General features: G+C 43.6%; 1 pseudogene; it reads right to left on the bottom strand.

Annotated features, from left to right (window-relative positions):
* Positions 1 to 3422: 3422 nt before the first annotated feature.
* LOC110551694 (histone deacetylase 1-like) overlaps positions 3423 to 15603 on the bottom strand; it is a 32166-nt pseudogene continuing 19985 nt past the window's right edge.

The raw sequence follows: 15603 nt of genomic DNA on the forward strand, positions 1-15603 counted from the left end.
ACTGAGATATTTAAATTAAATCAAATAAAAACTTTGGAAATAAAAACACAATGAATCAAATAAAATACGTAATAGTGTATCACCCACAAACAGGACCAATCAGAATAAGAAATTGCATGGGTGGAGGACAGGGTCAAAGAAATGTTATATTCAAGTGTCGATACAGAGACATAAATGAGCATGGCAGATATGTAACAATGCTGAGATACAACCAAGAGATCAAACATAAGAATCCAGAGGCTAGAAAGAATGGAGGTAAAACAGAAAACATAAAGAATCTATCAAATACAGCAAAAAAGAAAAGAGAAATAGACACCCAAGCACAAGAATATTTAAAACTCAAAATATACATGCTCAAAGAAGAGCCTCTTTGTAACGTATTATAGTCAAGATATCAAAAACATAAAGCAAAAGAACAATATTAAAAGCTGTAAGAGGAAAATGCCAATTCACATACAAAGACAAACACATCAGAATGACATCATAGCTCTTATCAGCAACCCTAAGAGCCAGGATAGGGTGAGATGATATATTTCAAGGCTTGAAAGTAAATAACTAGCAATCAATATACTATCTCCACCAAAGCTATTTTCCAAAATGGACACAGAACATTTTTATTTCATGTAGGAGTTTTGCCAGCACATGTATGTGCTCCACGTGCATGCAGTGCTCACAGAGGCCAGAAGAGGGTGTTGAGTCCTTTGGAACTGGAGTCACAGGTTGTGAGCTACTCTGTGGGTACTGGGGATCCAGATCCTCTGGAAGAGCAATGGGTAATCTTAACCACTGAACTATCTCTCCAGTCACAATGCAAAAATAATGGCATTTCAAGGTAAGTATAAACTAAGGCAGTTCGGGACTAAAGAACCAGTACTGTAGAAGAAACTTAAAGAAATATTGTACATAGAGAAAGACTGTCTTAATAATGAGATCACATGCAAGAATAAATTTCATGAGAGGAATAGATAGTCAGAATAGTCTAACAAGGGTCCATCACGTCAAACCCAGCAGGTAAATAGACTTCAAATATTGATGGGGAAGAAATAAAGGAACTACTAATTGCCCAACCCAAAGAGGGACCCATAAAACCATAAAGAAACAGAGAAACCATCTCGATAACACTCTAAGTGCAAATGGACACAACGCACTGTCTTAGCTTTCTTCTTATTGCCATGGTAAAACACTAACTGAGGCAACCTATGGAATTAAGTGATTATAATCCCAGCAGGTAAGAGTCCATCACTATCATTGCAAGGATGTTTGGCAGCAGGCAGATGTGGCAGCTGGAACAGCAAGCAGAAAGCTCACATCCTGAAGGAGAAGCAGGAAAACACGAAAGGGCGTTGGGAGCGGCAAAATGAAACCTCAAAGCCTGCCTCTAGTGTCACACCTCCTCTAACAAGAACACACTTCCTAAACCATAGTCCAGAAGCTGCACCAACTGAGGACCAAGGATTCTATATTTGAGCCTATGGGTGGCATTCTTCTTCAAACTATTCTAAACCATAGATCCAGCCTGACTGTATTGAAAAAAAAAAGTTCTGTCTCTCTTTTGCCTCCAAGAAACATACCTCACTCACAAAGGCGTTCAAAATATGAGAGCCAAAGGGGAGAGTTTAGCCTGTCAGTAAGTAGAAGCTGCCTTTGTCAGGCGTTCTATTATGGCGATAAAACACCATGACCGATGAGCATGTCAGAGGGAGAGAGGCTTGTTTGGCTTACACGTCCACATTTCAGTTCATCACCGAAGGAAGTCAAGACAGGAACTCAAGCAGGACAGAAATCTGGAAGCAGGAGCTGGCACAGCGGTCATGGAGGGGTGCTGCTTACTGGCTTGCTCCTCATGGCTTGCTCAGCCTAGCCTGCTTTCTTATAAAACCCAGAACCATCAGCCCAGAATGGAACCACCCACAATGGGCTGGGCTCTCCCCTATTGATCATGAATTAAGAAAATGCCTTACAGCTGGAGCTAATGGAGGCATTTTCTCAAATGGGGATCCTTCCTCTCTGATGACTCTTGCTTGTGTCAAGTTGACATAAAGCCAGCCAGTATAGAAGCCATAAAAAGCTAGTGTAGCTCTCCCCAAATCTAATAAAGTAGACATCAAACCAAACTAGCCAGACCACATTAGGAGGGTGTTTATATGCTAAAAACAGCAACCATTCATCAAGAAGATATTTTTCAATATTTATTTTATTTTTAATTATGTGTATGTGGGTGGATATGTAGGAACCAAAAGAGAGTTCAGGACTCCTTGGGAGATGAAGTTTCAGGCATTCGTGAGCCACCCGCATGAGTGTTAGAAAAGGAACTCAGGTCTGTTGGAAGACTGGTGGACACTCTTAACTGCTGAGTCATATCTCTGGAACCCTACCAGATATAATTATTTAATTTAATTTAATAATTTAATTTAATGTGTATGACTGTTTTGCTGGCATGTACTTCTTGAATGTCTGGTGTCCCTAGATGTCAAATGAGAGTATTTGGTCTCTCAGAAACTGGAGTTACAGACAGTTGTGGGTACTATGTGAGTGCTGGTAACTGAACCCCAGTCCTCGAGAAGAGTGTCCAGCTCTCATAACCACCGAGTCATCTCTCTCTCCAGTCCCAAGATATAACAATTTAGACATTATGAACTGAATCTTGGAGCTCCCTGTTTAATGAAACACACAAAGGCATGAAAAGCCAGGTCCGGTACCCTCTCTCATATTTCAACACATCTTCCAAAATAAAAATTAGCAACAACAGATACTAATGCCTGAAGACATTTATACTATAGTACTGGTAGGACAAGGTTGAAAGCGCACCTCCAAGGGCTTCTTAACTACACAGGGAGTCACTGCCCCAGCAGAAAGGACCAGTCGAAGGTGAGGTGCCAGTACCAAGACCTGTCCCTTTCAAGTTTGTCTTCTGTTCTCAAAATGCGGAATATATGTACATACATATGTATACACATATAAATATGCATACAACATATGTGTGTATATATGTGTGTTATTCATAGGTAGCTCCACCTCGCATGGTCACTCAGGGACCCTAGCTTATAAAGACTCCATCACTTTGTAGCTTCTCTCTCTGAAACTTCATATACAAGATGTCCTGGAAACACGGTAAAACATGAAAAGTCAGAGAGCTACAGAGGGGCCTTCAAAGATGGGCCTCAAAAGGACAAACTTTATTTCTACACACATTTCTTTAGTTGTAACTTGGCTGCCTGGGCCTAAAGAGTAGAGGCTCTGGGAAATACACACACTTTTATTTATGGGAGGGAAGGTCAATTAAGGCAAGATCCAAAGCATTTGATTTCTAGGTTCAAGTGTTAGCCTATGACCCTAGACATCAGCAAAATGTCAGCAGATGAGCAGCAATATTAAAGGAACTTCTTCAAAAAAATTAAACTACAGCCAGCCTGAATGATGGATTAGGAGAAGGAACAAGAGAGTCGGGGAGACCAGTCAGCAGTTATGGTCACAATCTTGGCATTTGGTAAGAAGATCTGTAAAGGAGAGCGAAAGATGAACATTAAAATTTCAGTATATTAATTACACGGGATGCCAGAATTTTCAGTACATTAATTACACAGAATGCCAGGATTGGAAATCCAGATTTTGGAGTGGAGAGGTGAAACCGGAAACCGTGAGAACCTGACAAGGAAAGGCCAGAGGCCCGCCTAGTGCTGGCACCTCTCAGCAGTTGGCACTGAAGGTGAGAAGTCAGCTTCCTCAAGGAAAGGGTGGATGGGAAAGGCTTGGATCTGGCCAGTCTGCTGTTTGGAAAGTCTTATACAGTCCTGTGATTAAAAATAAATAAATGAAGGGACGGAGAATTAAATATCCTTATTTCTGTCTAAGTTTGGAATTTTCCTCATTTTCTAATTTGTGAATAGGGAAGATATCTTATCTTTCTATTAAGATTACAAAGTAATACTTTAGTTTATGGGAAACTACATTCTTCCGCCCGCCAGACGTAAGACCGATAGTTCCCCCTGAAAATTATAAGGATTCTAGATCTGTGTCTCCCGTTTCACACACCTTTCTTGAGAAAGCAACACGCCACAGGAATTAGTCACGAAGGTTTCCTGTGGGCATTTCCTCATAGGATACTAACTCAATACCACAAACACACAGCATTGCTCCGGCCAAGTCTCTGATGAGTCTCTCTGTCAGTGTTTCTAAAACCATTCTCTGGCCCAAAAGCTGATAAGTTTGATTTACCACAGAAAATGCAGTCTTCAACTGGGTGATAGAGAAAAAAACAACTTTTTTTTTTTTTTTTTTTTTTTAGTTTTTCTAAATCTCTTAAACCACTAATCTCCAACATTATTTGATGAAGCCATTCTTTAAGAACAGGTGTGGCAAGCTGTGACCTGTGGGTGTGCAAGGACAGGATAAACTTTTCAGAATATAAATGAATGAGCACGTCTCCGACAGCTGTTTTCGGCAAAAACTGCAAGGGTGTACTCTGCGATGGGAGGAAGTTCCGTCTGTGCGCGAAGAATGACGCCCTATGAGAAACACGCAGGGTTTCCACTTCTTGATTGACAGCTGGAGTCCGCAGGTCACTGTAGTGACCTCCTACATCCACAATGTGATAGACGTGATGTGATTTTCAAAGGGGCCACAGACAGCACGACATGGTGAAGCACTCTCTCCTGTGTGGCTCTGGGCATGTCACTGGCTTGTGTTCTGTTCCTCTCCTGTGAAATGTCACTGGTTAGTTTCACCTATGAGGATGCTGTGATGATTGACAGATATAAGCAGATAGGGGCTTATCCCGTAGCCATCTACAGGTCTGCTAGAGGAGGAGAGGAGGAGCTTTCTTCAACAAGCCAACCTTATAGTTAACAAGAAAGCTGAACCCAAATGTTTCCGTATCAGGAAGCCAGGAGCGCCACACAAGCCAGGAATAACCTCCTGCTGCCCTGAGCCTCGGAGGCTTCTGACACGTGCTGAGGGATAGGCTCTTTGACTCAGTTCACCTGTGTCTCGGAAATTTGGAGGGAGGTGGCGAAGAATGACAGCAGTCACACGCACGCACGCACACACACACACACACACACACACACACACACAGTAGCAGCATAGTTTGGCTTCTGGAACCCTGGCAGAGAGGCTAGGGAACAACTGTTGTAGAGATGTCATCGTTGGTGCCCTGGGTGGGACTCACCCATCATTCCCTGCACCAGTGATCTGCCACTCCGAGACCGCCTTCTTGCCTCTATGTCCTTCCAAGGACCACGCTGTCCTCTACTTTGCCTCTACTGCTGAAGACATTACTGGCACAGAACGCACCAAGACTTGTGTTAGTCTACTTCATGTGACTGTAATGAGATATGTGAGGCAATTCACACACACAGAGAAAAGGCTTATTTAGCTCATGGATCTGCAGGTTTCTGTTCTAGAGATAATGGCTCTATCACTTCATGCTTCTGGTGAGGGCAGTTTATTGGGACTGGAACACGTGGCGGAGCAATCAGCTTACACCCTGAGACAGGAACCTACAGGGAAGCCAGAAGGCCAGACATCTGTGATCCTCTGGGGTGCCTGTTCCCAGGAACCTGAGACCTGCTCTTAAGTTCTACATTCCCCCAACAGCACCACCCTCGGGACGTAACCTTTAACACATGGACCTCTGAGGGACACCCATCAAACCTCAGTAACATCTTCAGTATGTGGGAAGCAGCGTCATTCCCTGAGTGCAATCACCTGCCTCTTTCTGATGGTGGCAGGTAAAGGGGATGTCTGATGATACGTCAAAGTGTGAGGCCTAATGAAAGCTTGAGACGCCCAAGACTTCCTCTATTCTTCAGGGTGAGGCCACCGATTCGGATGAGAAGATAGCATGAGATTGGACATTGACTTCTCCTAGTTCCTAAGGGACAACACTAATGCAGCAGATGTGGCAAGGCTAACAACCTATTTCAAATTCTGGCCGAAGCACACCAAAGTATTAGAGCAAGATAGGTGAAGAGATTTTTGTAACATAAAATTATAACAATTGCATGATCTCACGAAATAAACACTACCACTTAAAGAAACTGTTTTCTGTTCTACCAGTCCTCATGGCGCTGTTTTCCCTTACATTTTCCCACTTGGTTTAATTTTTAGCTCAAAGGGTACGAGTATATGGTGTAATCAGTCAGTCAAGGAGATGAGCGTGAAAACGTCTCCGCCATGATTAAAATCATTATGGGAGACATTGGGAAGGTACGGACTGGAGTGTGGTTTAATAAACATGGAATCTTGTGTGTGGTCTTGATTGAAGAAAGGCTTCTGACCAAAGCTTGTCAGGCAAGAGCTCATTAACTACTTTCATGAACATGACCTGGTGAACACAGTCCCAAACCCAGTCAAAAAGGGTGAGACTGAAGGATGCAGCCCATGCAGAGACATAAGAGAGAGGTATCAGCTTCAGGCTGGAGGAATGAGTCATGTCACTCCTTTCCTTTCCTGGAAAGAGGTAAAAATGTTACCTCTTTGTGCTCCAAACCCTTTGCTCACCAGGCAGTCTGTTGATTGCTTGTTTAAATCTTACTTATTTAAGGCTCAGGGGGTGGCCCAGTGGGTAGAGCCCTTGCTTCGTAAGTGTGAAGTCAGGAGTTTAGAACCCCTGTGCTCACATAAAAGTCATGGTGGCCACTCAAAATCCCATCGCTCCGAGGCAGAGACAGGTTATGCCCTGGGACAAGAAGGTTGGTGAACTCCTGGTTGCAAAAGATGCCAGGCCTCAGCAAAATAGAGAGTGATGGGAGAAGATTCCCGAGGTCAACTGTGTGTTTCCACATACATGCACGTGTTCTCAGACAAGTGAGCTCTCTCTCCCCCTCCCTCTCCCTTTCCCCCTCCCTCTTCCCTTCCACTTCCCTCTCCCCTTCCTCCTTCCTCTCCCCTTCCCTGCTCCTCTGACTGTCTGTCTGTCTCTGTCTCTGTCTCTGTCTCTGTCTCTCTCTCTCACACACACACACACCTTGAATGAAATACCCCTGGAAGAGGCATGAGCATTCTGCCACCTGGAAAGGCTTATTTGGGAAATGTTCACGTTGAGACATCTCCAGACCTGGCACTTCCCATTTATTCTCTCCACACCAGAACCCTTACTGGCTTTAGACCAGCTTGGAGCCTCAGGAAGCAGTTTGTAGAAGGATGAACAGCAGGAACAACAACTGTCTCTCCCATCCAAACTGTTCCTTAAACATTTCATGCTTCTGATTTACTTTGTAGTACAGTCTACTTAATTCTAGTGTAGTCTAGTGTAGTTAATTCAATTTGAAGTCATGGTTTCTGCTCCCTTTTCAAAGATTGTATGAGTTGAGCATCTCAGCAGGCCTGACTTTGAGAAGGCAAAGCTCCTTCTTGGTGAAACAGCTCCCTCGCTTTCCCACTGTGAGGCTGCCTAACCACCCTGTGGTTTGTGGGAGACGCCAGGATGGCTACATCTCTGGAACTTGGTCCATATACCTGAAGTGTCACCCACACAGTCGCTGCTTTGGCCCTTGGGGAGAAAGTAAGATTAATTACCTTTCTCTTGGCATAGAGGATGACAAAAGTGACCCACACAATGAGGGTGTCAATCTGTCTTTTTAACCTGACACCTGGGCTGGAAATTCGAGGAATCTGTGACACTTACAATTAAATGCCTGAGATCAAGGAACACAAGTTCAGACAGAGCTAATTTAGAAATTATTGTCAGAACTCACGGAAAAATGGTCATAATAGGGAAGAGAGAAACAAGCGTCTCCAGCAGCAAAAACTCCACAGAGGGACCAAGTTCATGGTCTCCCCTTGGAAAATAAGAAGAAAGTCAAGGACGATGGCTTTATGTAAAATCAAAGTCGCAAAAATTCAAAGACATATATGATTAAGAAAAAGTTGAAGTAATGGAGCTGTTTGTGGAAATGAAGACCTATTTCTTTTTAAAAAATATTATTTGTATAAGAGTTTTTGCCCGCATGTATGTCTGTGTCCTGCGTACATTCAGCTCCTTCAGCGGCCGGAAGAGAACATCAGATCTCCCAGAAGTGGTATTACACACAGTTGTGAGCCACCACCTGGGTGCTCAGGACCGAACCTTTGTTCAGTGCGGCCAGTGGGCTCAAAAGCCGAGCCACAGAGCTTCTATTTCTATAAAGGAGGGGGCAGAACTTCACAGTCCACATCTCCCCTCCAGCCACATGTTTTGATGAAGGAGGAGGAACATGCCTCTCCCTAACACTGGCTGTTCGCTCAGCGGGACACCCCTGCTGCTCGTCCCTCACCCCAACAAAATAAAGCTGAGGCAGGAAATGGTAAAAGATTAAAGTCCAAGATGAGGAGAAAACCAAGATCCACCCTAAATCATATGTGAACTTTCAAGATGCCTCAAGGATAGTCTATTTATCCTTATTTAAGACAACAGAAAACACAAGAGAGGCTTCCTAATTAAATGAAGATATTTCCTCTCGCTCAGCCAACTGAAAGTCCCCAAGCCATTTCAAAGAGACTGTCCGTGTCTATTTAAAATATTTGTATCTGGACCATGAATAACGTAAGTGCTTTTGAACAGGGCATGACGGATGTAAAGCAAAGCTAAGGGACGGAGAGGAAAATCGGTATGAAGCTATCGCATGCGTGTATAATGACAAACCTAAACAAGACCAGAGTCAGACGTTCTTAAAGAAAACCACATGCATTAAATCACAGAGTTGAGGTTGTAGCTCAGTAGCTCGTGTTTGGACAATGGTAAGACGGGTGTGTTGTCAAAGGAGAAGTTGGTGGAGGGAAGAGGAAAACGTGAAACCACTTGGCACCTGCTGGGTATTGGCAGCTCCACAAAAGACCCAGAAAAACCAGCTAATAGATGGAAAGAAGAGGGTGCGCAGGAAGGCGGCCTTGTTTTGGAGAGTTTTACATGCCAACTCCCAAAGGGGAAAGAAAGAACAGGATCCACTTGCTCTCTGGAGAGGACACTTCCCCTTGCCTGCACAGAGGAGAAACCGGACTCTGGACGCATGGGCACAGAGGTGGAGGTGCTCGAAGCGAGGCTGGCTGCTTGCCCATAGGAGGACAAAAATCATTAAGGTGAAGTTGCTATTGTTTTTCAGATACTTTAAAGCCATAGCGTCACAGTTCAGTCCTCAGATTACCACTCACCAACACTGAGAATGCCTGAGACAGAGCTGTAAAGCTAGAGACCACAGTTTGTTGGGTGGCCCCAGATTTCTCTGAGGTTTGGGTTTTTTTTCTCCCCCTCCTCTGAATCTCCACATCTGTTGGTGCCTGGAAGTAATATCTGGATTTGTAATGGGTCACCCTAATGTGTATAAATGATATGCACCATTTACCAGGTCCTGTCTTCACAGGGTATAAGAAGCATATATCTCGTCTGGAGTCAGAGACCCTCTAAGCATGAAAGTATGCAAGGTTCAGCTAGGAAAGTGTTTGAAGGAAAAAAAAATCAGTCATCTGGAGAAAGAATTCATCTCTCAGATTTGGACTTGAAATTTGGAGGGTGATCCTCAGTGAGAACATAGAAAGGGCTTTGATTCTTTTGGCCTTCACTTTGATGGATGAGTGTATCCTTTAAGAAAAAGTAAGACCTGGGACTCAAGAACCTGCAAGGGTGAGCTTGCTTTTACCAGGTCTTTGGCTACTGGAGCTAGCTGGCTTAGTCTATATTGATAGCAATGTTTTATCATAAGATAAAGTTGGATGGAAGAAATAAGACACGGTCTTCTATTATAATACGATGAATCAGTAATAAGTTATTTAGTACAATGCTTTTCTCTCTCTTCTTCCCCTTTCCCCCTCCCTCTCTCATGCTAGAGATCAAGTTCAAATCTAGGGTTTCATTTATCCCTGGCCTCTAGTCAACAATAATGTGGTATTTATTGCAAAATGCGTAGAAGACGGAAATGTTTGTCACAAAGAAACAGTAAGAAAATGCCTGAGATGGGGCCCGCCACCACCTTGATTAGGTCATGACACAACGTGCGTAGGTGCCAACACACTGGAAAATCACATCCCAGCTATGAATCTAAAAATAAAACGCAACTTTACAAATGCTTCTGTTTTAATGTTCATACATCCCGTTTGTTTCCCACCTGCTTCCACCCGAGAGCAATGTTTGAAGAGCCCCAACATCTCATCACTCTTCCAAAGAGACTCTGAAAAAAAAAGGGGGGGGAGGGTCCAGACTTGGGCAGGAGCTTTCACGTATATGCAAGTGACCTTTGGGACCAGGGGTCATGGCAGAGCTACACCCAACATAAGAACCCCAGGATACTCTGAAACCCTGTTTGGTGACTGTCTCAGAGCAGACATTCTCTGCTTTTCTTAACCCTGAGTCCAGCAAGTGCAGTTTGAAATTCTGCATTTAGGACTACAGTGGTCCTCATGCTCTTAACTTTCCCCATGTCTCTTTACAAAACCTGCTTGTCTCCTTCTCCCTTCTCACTGCTGCCACCAGAAGCTGTGATAAGAAGCAACTTTAGTGAGAAGGCTTTGTTCTGGCGCACAGGCCTTCACAGTGGCTAAGGCAAGGTAGCAGGTCCTACCACGTCTGTTCGTAGTCAGATAGCAGAGAGTGAGAAATAGTGGTGCTCAGCTCACTTTCTCCTTTTTATTCAGCCAAGGACTCCGGCCTAGGGAATGGTGCTGCCCACAGTTAGTGTGTGTGTGTGTGTGTGTGTGTGTGTGTGTGTGTGTGTGTGTGTGTGTTTTAATCCCAGTTAATCTAATCTACAAGGTTACCCACAGATGTCCCAAAGGTTTGTCTCCAGAGTGAATCTAGATCCTATGGAGTTGATAGTCAATATTAACCACATAAGGGAGGAAAAAAAATTCCCTTCAGCGTTCCAAGCCCTGGGAAGAGCTGTGGTGCCCTCAAGGCAGATTTTTTCTTGTTCCCACCAAGAACTGAGCTGCCTACTGGTCACGTTAGTCTGGGCTTATACTCAGTCTCATCTCTGGCTATGAATGAAGTGGTTTGTCTTCATTTAAAGACTAACTGATGTCACGAGCAGCTGTATTCCAGTTTTCCGCGTCCTTGGATCTTTACACGGCAAGTTTGGGGCATATATTTCAGCGGCATAAAGCCTTTTTCAATGACCATAACGTGAATTAGATGATAATATAGCGTTTGATACATTGCCAGGTGATGACACCTGCTTAGCTGTGAGCAATTGGCAAGCTGAAAGTTGCCACCCCAACTGGCAAAACCCCTCATTGCACTGGATTAAATCCCACACCAATTTGGTCAGCCTATCTTGTCCAATGGCTAATTTGCAGAGTGTTACTTAGACCGAGGGTCCTTACACAGAGATTCCGGCTACATTACATGACAAACACTTTCTTAGCCACCACCAGTAAGAAGACCGTGTTGATAAAGCCTGTTTTGAGAGGGAAAAAAAGCTAAAAAGTAACACTTCCCACAACCCACTCTGTAAAGAGATACCCAGGCAGGAAGAAAGGGAAAGGGCAGAATCAGGAAGCACAAAAGCGTTATCACTAAAGATACCCATTGAGAAACAGGATGTTCCATCTTCCGGCAAGAAAGTCTATACTTGTGTGTCTCCCCTTGGCTGCCCTCTGTCCATATTCAGTATCCATGCCCTTCCAGTTTCAGACCCAGGGGAGTTCTGGACTTACAAAATGCTGAGAAATCACAAGAAAAACTGTCATAAAATGCAAAAGTGAGATGCATACTTACAATCAACTCAAGCTTCGTTCTGTATCTGAGATATTAGTTTGGAAGAGGAGAGTACGACAGACTGAAGTACAAGTTCTTCAAGTAGGAAAGTACATTTCCTTGAAGCTCTGGGGGGACAGAAGGTTAAATGAAGTATAGACAAAATTACTTCATCAAATTTTCTCTCCTGTGTTTTCATATAGTCTTTCCTCTGTATGCCCCGACCCTGTGTGTGTGTGTGTGTGTGTGTGTGTGTGTATGTGTGTATGTGTGTGTCTGTCTGTCTGTCTCGGACACCATTTCTATTGGATTATGACTAATCTTACATAAAATGACTTTATTTTACATAACTATGTTCAGATCTGAAATGTTGTTAGAGCAGCATTTCTCAACCTGTGGGTCACAACCTCCAAAAGAACATCGGGAAATACACAGGTGTTTACATTGTAGTTCACACCAGTAGCAAAATTACAGTTACGAGGTAGCAATGAAAATAATTGTATGTTTGGTGGTGACCACAACATGAGGAACTGTCTTGAAGGATCGCAGCGTTAGGGAAGCTGAGAACCACTTTGTTACCGGGCCAACATAATGAGCACTGGCAAGAAGATGCAGCCCGTTACTATACAATAGAAATTTAAGACATATGCCACTAAGATTACTAAATTTAGAACTCACAAAACAATTTGTATGTTAAATTTTCTCAGTGTGTAATAAGTTGTGGATGTTATAAGTTATGACTACAAATCCCATATTCAGTTTTAAGTTAAATAGATAACTAGTATCTGTAGGTCTGCGGATGTTATATGCCTACCCAGCCTGCACTTTTGTTTCAGATTCTGTCGATTTCTGCTCTGATTGCCTGTTCCAGACTCCACTGGAAGGTGATACCTAAAGCTTTAACATTTCCAAAGATAACCAGGCAGTTTCTCTTCTTACAAATAAAATATCCACCCTTCCTTCAAAAAAAAAAATCTCTATGTTCGGGGTTTTTGTGGGTTCTCAACATGACCATTGCTTCCCTATCTGATCTTCTTAAACTAAACCCTCTTCAAGTATACAAATGTTGCATTCTACTGTTAATAGGGAAGGACATTCTGAGACAAACAAGAGAGGTGTGAAGGGAGTTTATTATAAACAAGCAGGAAAGTTAATGCCAGGAGAAGGGCTAAGGGAGGAACTAAAGCACAAACCTCCCAAACACAAGGCTCCCAGACACTGACAACAATGCTTCTGTAAAATGAATGGAGGGATTGATAAGTCAGTAGGGAACAGGATAAGCACTTAGACATTTAAAATATGGGAGTCAAAGTGTCTGATTGAGTGGCACAGTGTGTGCCTAGCCTGGGAGAGGATACGGGCTCACTATCCCCCAAGATGAAAGTCAAGGTAAGAACTTTCAACAGAATAATTTCAAGCAGAAGCATGGGTTAAGAAAATTATCTAATGATTAAACTGACAAAAAGGAGATGGCATGGTAAAAATAATAAAAAGTGCCAAAGAAAAGCTAAGCATGGTGGTGCATGACTTTAATCCCAGCACTCAGGGAGGTATAGGCTGGCGAATCGCTGTGAGTTTGAGGCCAACCTGATCTACAAAGCAAGTCCAGGATAGGCAAGGCTACACAGAGAACACAGAGAAACCCTGTCTCTAAACACAAAAACAAAACAAAACAAAACAAAAAGCAATAAAGGAGAAATGATGCATTGTGATAGGAGTTTGGAGAAGAGAAAAATAGAAGAATATATAACATTTCAAAGGCAGTTTATTTCTGCTTTTGCATCGTGGTTACCAAAATATGTGACACAAGCAACTTAAAAAGAAGAGCCATTTAATTTGGATTTTGGTTTCATTGGTGTCTATCCATCATGGTGGAGAAGGAGCAGCAGAACACAGCAGTTCACATGACAGCCGGAAGAGGAGGAAGCAGCCAGGTGTGACAGTTTCCCTGTGACCTCTTCCCTCTATTTCACCGATTGTGGTGGTCTGAATAGGAGTGGCCCCCATCGGCTCATGGATGTAAAGGCTTGATCACCAGGAGGTGGCACTCTTAGGAGGTGTGACCTTGTTGGAGTAGGTGTGGTCTTCTTGAAGGAAGTGTGTCATAGAGGGTGGACTTTAAGGTCTCAGATGCTCAAGACAGGCCCAGTATCTGACTCTCCTCCTGCTGTCTGCCAGTTGAGATATAGAACTCTCAGCGACTTCTCCAGCACCATGTCTGCCTGTGTGCCACCATGATTCCTGCCATGATGATAATGGACTAAACCTGTGAACTGTAAGCTGGCCCCAATTAAATATTTTCCTTTATAAGAGTTGCTGTGGTCATGATGTTTCTTTACAGCCATGAAACCCTAGCTAAGATACATCGACCAAAATTTATAAGCCTCTCCCAAACATGATGCCAAAGTCTGAGACTGTGGGGGACATGTGTGAACATTATTGAACTGCAAAATAAAAATATCCCCAACTACAGAGCACATATGAACAAATTAATAATTGAGAAGCATCTAAACACATCACAAAACCCCTCAGACTACTATGAGTAATAAGGATTTAACAGTATCTTCAAATAAAGAAACACAAAATATTGGAGTCAAAGCTGCACTGAAGCCTAAGGCAAAGGAAAGGAAGTTAAGTTGGGAGAGTGAATTGTAAATGTTTTAAGAACCTTCAGTAAGGACTCCAAGATGAGAAGCAGGAGATCAGAGACTGTAGCCCAAGCATATAGCCTGGCTGTGGACTCCAAAACACCAATGTCTTTGTTTCCTGGATGAGAAGAGGCATCCCAGGAGCTAGGGATGCACAGTCCTAGACAGTACCTCCCCCACCCCCCAGACAACTCCCAGGCCCAAGAAACACAGGGTCTCAGGCTCAGGTCATCTGCCTACACAAACCCAACTCCTGAGTACCAGGGACACACAACTCTGACCTCCAGACACGAGACTCCTCCTGCCTCCTGTGCAGCCTATGGACACCAAGGACAAAGTCCCCAGCCTCTGGCTTATGGCTCTACCCATCTCCCTGTGGGAACCATACAGACAATAGGAGCATACAAGGTCTGGTTCCAGGATCTCAGAGCCCAGTACACACAGAATCTTAGAACCTACTGGGAGGGCAGGAACTGCAAGCAAACAAGTGGCCATGCTGGAACTGAGAGTAAGCAAGTAGCTGTGCTGCTGACTCTGAAATGCCAGTGTCCGTTTGTGTTCCCCAGAAAGAGGAGGAGATCCAGGCAACCAGACTAAGACCCCATCAAGACTACTCTGGATTTCAGGGACTCGAAAATCCAGCCCACCAGTTGTCCTGAGTAGACCTGCCAGAACTCAGGCTCATACAAGGTAAACACTCTCAGCCTAATCCCCTGTCTATAGGACACAACCGGAAGAGAAAAGCTACAGGCTTCTTGAAGAGATCCAGCCCTCAATACAGCCCAGGCATGGCTTCTCCCACCTGTCTGAAAATCTCAGCAGGTTCCAAGAACAACCAGCCAATACCAGTGACAACCAGAAGGCTGAAGGCCAGCGTAAGAACACAATCAACAGCTACCAGGGCACTCTGGCTCTACCAGAGCCCCCATCAAGCACTGGGTATCCTAATACAGCTGAAACACAGGAGAATGACCTTAAATCTATGCTGATGAAGACATTTGAGGCCTTTAAAGAGGAATCCCTTAGAGAAATACAGGAAAATACAATCAAACAAATAGAGGCCTTTAAAGAGGAAATGAATAAAACCCTGAAAGACATACAGGAAAATACAATAAAAAAGGTGAAGGAAATGAATAAAACAGTTCAAGACCTGAAAATGGAACTAGAAACAATAAATAAATCACAAACTGAGGGAATCTGGAGAGGGAAAACTTACGGAAGAGAACAGGAACTACAGATGTAAATATCACAAACCGAACACGAGAGATGGAGGAGAGGATAACAACTGAA

This window comes from Meriones unguiculatus, chromosome 4 (assembly GCF_030254825.1).
Source record: "Meriones unguiculatus strain TT.TT164.6M chromosome 4, Bangor_MerUng_6.1, whole genome shotgun sequence".
NCBI classification, from domain to species: Eukaryota; Metazoa; Chordata; class Mammalia; order Rodentia; family Muridae; genus Meriones; species Meriones unguiculatus.